This window comes from Berghia stephanieae, unplaced genomic scaffold (assembly GCF_034508935.2).
Source record: "Berghia stephanieae isolate SIO BIC M18660-M18661 unplaced genomic scaffold, UCSD_Bste_1.3 scaffold4703, whole genome shotgun sequence".
Classification (NCBI taxonomy): domain Eukaryota; kingdom Metazoa; phylum Mollusca; class Gastropoda; order Nudibranchia; family Aeolidiidae; genus Berghia; species Berghia stephanieae.
The window spans coordinates 1-6385 of record NW_027626071.1 but is presented as its reverse complement, the minus strand read 5'-3'; the positions used below and the strand labels follow the sequence as shown (position 1 = coordinate 6385).

Genomic DNA, 6385 nt, shown 5'->3' with positions numbered 1-6385 from the left:
GAAACAAAACAAAAACAATAATGGATATTACAGCTTCAAATAAGAACAATAAATACCAAACACAGAACGTCTCGGGATCAAAACCCTTCTTCAGTCTACAACAAAAATTTCTTTTACTGTTTTTGTTGTTGGCTGAATGGTTTTGAGCCCGAAACGTTCCGTGTTCTATATTTTTTGTTCTTTATAAATCTGTTATATTCATTTTTGTTTATCACGTTTACAGTGCCCTGCTTCTAGCAGTTAAGTATCATTTTCAGAACATATTATACCACACAATATAACTTGTTTTGAGTCGTTGATTGTTTTTTAATAATGTTGACTTTATTTCTCAGTTTTCGTATAGTCTAGTCTACTCTAACAGTTGTATTTTAAAAATATGATAACATTAAGAATGCAAATAATCAAAACATTTACAAACTAAGTCGAGTTGCTTGTATTATTGATAGTATGGATAAGATAATTGATCCACATTTCATTAAACCACACATTGCATGATTTTTATGGAGTAATTATTCTGTTTCCCACTACAGAATACAGAGAGAAACATCAAGTTGTATTACGGGGACATCGATCTCTTTAATAGGTATAATTTGATTTTTATAAATATTTATCAATTGCTTTATCAATTATAAATGAATACCTGACCGGTGATAGCATGTTCTGTCAAAAAAGCTATAAACCAGTAGATTGTTTTCAATCAAAACATGGGATTTGTAACACGCCCTCAGACCCGTTGGACAAAGATAATAGTTTGTTTACTAACTGTAGAATAAATGAAGTTGGCGTTGCACTGCTCTATTTTATTGTTTTAGACAATAAGAAAGTGATCAGTTCTCATAAGATTATCTCAATCTAACTTAAACGTTTCGATTATAATGTTGCGACGGATTTCTACTTAGAATTTGCGTTTGGAGCCCCAACCCAAATAAAAATCAGAAAAAAAAGGATTTAGAATGAAATAAAAAATAGATACATAAATATAATGAAATAAACATCACATATTCCATGTTGAGATTTGTGTGTCTCTACAGCCCTCCTAGAATTTGTAGACCGATGAGGGTAAAGTTCAACATCAATCTTGCCCAAATCATTGCAAAATGTCAAGTTCTCTAGTCAAATGAGCTTCCTTGTTACTCATAGGCTTGAAGTCGTAGAACGGTTGATTATTTCTTTTTGAAAATAACAACAACAGCAATAACAACAAAAAAAGAAAAAAAAAAGAAAATATTTTTTTAAAACCCAAAATCAAACCAAAACAAAGCTCGAACCCAAACCCTGGATTCGAACCCAAGTCAATAGCGACACCTACAAGTTGGATGGCACCTCTTGGCTGGCCAAGAAAATAAAACTGCATTTAGGTGTAAACCATTCGATCATTGGCTATCACTTAATAATATTCTAAATGTCCTCACTGAATAGCACGGTAAAAAAAAAACGTATATTTTACCTGTATAATTTAGATTATCTTTGGACTGATGAAACTATATTCTCTTTAAAATATTTCATTAATCTTTCTTTAAGTTTTATTATGATTCTGTATAATAAGATGCTCAATAGTTTGACCTTAAATATTATTTCTTCCTAACCGATATCATTCCGAGCCATTAAGTCTATTTGTATCAATAACCTGACATTTCACAACTGTTTGCACTTGTATTTAATAGTTTTACTGAAGAAGCTCCCCTCGGACCATACTGTCCTACTTTAAAAAACAAATCCACGTTTTAAACACTTTGGCCGGAAATTTCCACATTCAAGCATCAATGGATTATAACTGGGACTCGAATCCACCAGCTAGATAGTTTTTAACAAGATAGGGGCCGCATAAAAGAGAACAATATTTGAAACTAGAGATTTAGGCAAAATATCTAAATATGTGGGTTTAATTTTCCAGAGCAAGGCAGCATGGGGCATCAATTTTTTTAAATTCAACTCTTTACAGTGACACCTCAACAGGGTCTCTTCAGATGGCCCTCCGTCCTTCGATTTTTTCCATAATTAACGTCTACATATTTTCCTTGTTGTCTTATCGCATGATGCTCGTCTTGTAACTTGTGGTTTCCCAGTTCGAGTTCTGTACAGGGCTGCGCAATGTTGAATCATTGCTTAAGAGTTTTTAATCACATTGTCTCGCTTTCTTTGGTGAATAATGAGTCGGTAACAAATTCGTCTGTGTACAAAAATATTGTAATAACAAGCATTATGCCCCGTCCTACATGTTCAATGACGCTGTTAGATTTGGACCCCGTGAAAAGCGAGTTGAGCTCATGAAATGCTATCAAAAATCTTAAGTTTTCTTGGTGCTCCCCTTTTATTCTCATTGACGTCAAACCCGCCGGTTCACATTGTATCTTGCTTTTCTAAGAGTGTAACCAAAATTCATCTCCACGTCCGTCTTTGGGTCAAAGGATTAACAGGTTGCCTTCTTCATAACCACGTTGGTGATTAAATCATTTTTTATGCCCCGATAAATAAATAAGTTGATTTCCTTGATAGCTTTGAATATTTTATTATAGATTAAATTAAAATTTCTCCATTAATGACAATTGACCGAAAAAGGAATAAATTATTTGCCTTTTTTTAGATTCATTGTTTCAGGTTTTCTTTTTAAATTTAAAAAATGTGTAATATTTTCTCCTATTAATACATTGTAATGTTTTCGGGGCCAGCGTGGCTCACCGGTACAGTCTTTGGTTCGTACCCAAAAGGTACCGAGTTCGGCTACCCGCCTCGTTGTGTGGCTTTGAGCAAGTCACCTCGCCCTAGCTCACTTTTGCAGCGCTGCGCCGCAGCTGACGCCTGGGTTATTCCAGTTTTCCTTTGGGATATACTCTAAAGACAAATTTCCCCGTGGGGATAAATAAAGGAAATTTGATTGATTGATTTACTTTTTCTTTATTTGATTGTCGAATATGTGTTTCATCCGCAGGACTATCGAGGGTCAATTTGATTTCATCTGGGATAGAGCCGCAATCGTTGCCCTCACCCGCGAAGCTGTAGATGGGTAAGGTTAAGAGTTAAATGGGCGTCCCGATAGCTCAGTTGTTAGAGCACGCAAAGGGACCAATATCGATTCCGGGTGCAATCGAAATATTTTCTGACCCCCCTGTCCACCCAGCAGTGAATGGGTAGCAGAGTCTGTTAGATTTGGCAGAAAGTATATTGCGATAGGCTGCGTGAGCCTAATGGCTCTGTACGACTACTTTTTACTTTTTACAGAGTCAAATACATTATGTCTTAATTGAATAAGATAAAAATAAAGATAAAATTGGATAATCACTCCTATTTTCTTCCTTTTAACCCTCGTCTTACCACCTACAGCAAAATCGTCACATTTGTCACGACACAATATACATTTTTAAAATTCAGATTTATTTTGTACATCACAAACTTTGAAGAATAAGCTTTGTTTAATTAATAAGAACATAAAGAGTTGTTTGTTTAAATGATGGACCTGCCATTTTGGATAAATATGAAAATGATCGGTAAGGAAAGAGTTAATTGGCGCTGATATGACATAAATGTGTTGCAAGCGCCGTAAAACCCTTAGAAACACAGAAAACAATAACTAGGATATTGCCAATTCGAATTTAAAAAAAAGAATTTTAAGTTTTTATGTTGCCTGTTTGTTTCGCACGCATGCAAAGTTCTTATTGTTTGTCCTCGGCAAGATTTTGTCCCGTTGAGATCTATTTTTTTAAATACTTTATAATTAATGAATAGCAGCCGTTCTTAATTTCACTGTAACGCCTTATTTCATTTTGACCATAAAACGTTTACTTCATATATCAATCGATTTAAATTAATCAAAATCGTGAACAATACATCATAAATCAGTGTAGTCAGACAAATATATATATACTTTGTCGCTAATTAAGAAATTTCAAAAATAAAATTAATAATTGAGATAATGCTCTGAAGAAAGGATCGTTCTATTGCACTAACTTCGAGAATATGTTTCCCATCTTATATGTTTTGCCAGGCCACAACACACATTTGAAAGAACAAAGTAAAATTATTTTGATCTAACCGGCAGATATGAAAGTTTCAAGCCAGAGTGGAATACACAATTCTTTCATCTCTTTGTATTTATTGACGAGTTGTTTTTTTATCGTGCCTAACAACACAAAGAACTTGCACGATCACAATATAATAATAATAATAATAATGATGATAATAATAATAATAATAATAATAATAATAATAATAATAATAATAATAATAATAATAATAATAATAATAATAATAATAATAATAATAATAATAATAATAATAATAATAATAATAATAATAATAATAATAATAATAATAATAATAATAATAATAATAATAATAATAATAATGATAATAATGATAATAATCTTTATTGCCCCAATAGGCAATTATTGTTAGGTTACAGCTCTTGTAATAGGCGAAAAAAGTAATGAAAATAGTGGTAATAATGATGATAATAATACTGATAGTAATGATGATGATGATATAATAATATAATAATAATAATAATAATAATAATAATAATAATAATTAATAATAATAATAATAATAATAATAATAATAATAATAATAATAATAATAATAATAATAATAATAATAATAATAATAATAATAATAATAATAATAATAATAATAATAATAATAATAATAATAATAATAATAATAATAATAATAATAATAATAATAATAATAATAATAATAATAATAATAATAATAATAATAATAATAATAATAATAATAATAATAATAATAATAATAATATAATAATAACATAATAATAATAATAATAATATAATAATAATAATAATAATAATAATAATAATAATAATAATAATAATAATAATAATAATAATAATAATAATAATAATAATAATAATAATAATAATAATAATAATAATAATAATAATATATAATAATAATAATAATAATAATAATAATAATAATAATATAATAATAATAATAATAATAATAATAATAATAATAATAATAATATAAAAATAAAAATAATAAAAAGAAGAAGAAGAAGAAGAAGAAGAAGAAGAAGAAGAAGAAGAAGAAGAAGAAGAAGAAGAAGAAGAAGAAGAAGAAGAAGAAGAAGAAGAAGAAGAAGAAGAAGAAGAAGAAGAAGAAGAAGAAGAAGAAGAAGAAGAAGAAGAAGAAGAAGAAGAAGAAGAAGAAGAAGAAGAGAAGAAGAAGAAGAAGAAGAAGAAGAAGAAGAAAGAAGAAGAAGAAGAAGAAGAAGAAGAAGAAGAAGAAGAAGAAGAAGAAGAAGAAGAAGAAGAAGAAGAAGAAGAAGAAGAAGAAGAAGAAGAAGAAGAAAAGAAGAAGAAGAAGAAGAAGAAGAAGAAGAAGAAGAAGAAGAAGAAGAAGAAGAAGAAGAAGAAGAAGAAGAGAGAAGAAGAAGAGAGAAGAAGAAAGAAGAAGAAATCGGTTTTAAGCCAGAATTGTTTAGAAGCTAAATAATGTAAGATTTGGATTTAGTTCATATTATGATTTCTTGGGGAGGGTGACAATAATTTCTATACATACGAAAAGCTACACATTTATATATCTGATTATTTCAATTTGAAATTTTCTTATCAGCATCTGATTACTACAAGGTAATGAAAGAATTCCTTTATTCCACCCCTCTAAGCAATTAGACATTTTGTAACCAAAGTATGGTATTAGTACTTCTATTCAACATAATTTGTATCTTTCTCCTTTTACTTGAATGACAAATTGACCGTATATACGAATAAATTATAGTTTCGTCATTTTGTGGCCAATAATTTTTCTTTTTTTTTCGTAATTCCTAGATATGTGGATACAATGAAAGATCTTCTTTGTCCTGGAGGATCGATGTTGATTGAATCCCAAGACTCTGTTGTCTTCACCGAAGATGGTAAGCAATAATTTCACCCTAAGAAAGACATACTTTAAACATCTTGTTAAGGGTCGCTTAGTAAAATTTTGAGATTTTGGTGGAAAACGATATATTATTATTGTAGAAATAATATTGTTGAAGTGCAACCTCCCGAAATAGAATATAAAGGCACGAAAAACGCGACCTAAACGGTTACAGGTAGTAATAAAAGTTTTATTTTTCTATGGGTATGGGATACTGCGTCAAACATTTCTGATAATTCCAGTTATCACAGAGATAATGTCTTATGTCGTCATAGAGAGTTTTTTTTGCTAAGGTATGCGTATTTTGAATTAATCCAATCAAATTATACATTTTTAACTATAATTTTGTCACAATATTTTGATTCGCAACTATGTAATGGTCTAATGACAATCTCATAAGCTGGAGCTGTGAAATCTCTCTATGGTGATACAGAATGCTACAATGTTGATAAGATATAGATGTTTTTTCTTCAATAGTTTTTGTGGAAAATATGTCACAAGA

The 6385-nt window shown here is 29.6% G+C and overlaps 1 long non-coding RNA gene across 1 annotated transcript; it reads left to right on the top strand.

Annotated features, from left to right (window-relative positions):
* The first annotated feature begins 161 nt into the window (after positions 1–161).
* On the top strand, positions 162–5882 carry LOC144961889 (uncharacterized). The gene is made up of 3 exons (XR_013643301.1): positions 162–583; positions 2930–3004; positions 5793–5882. It is a non-coding gene; the product is annotated as an uncharacterized LOC144961889 (long non-coding RNA).
* Positions 5883–6385: the final 503 nt, after the last annotated feature.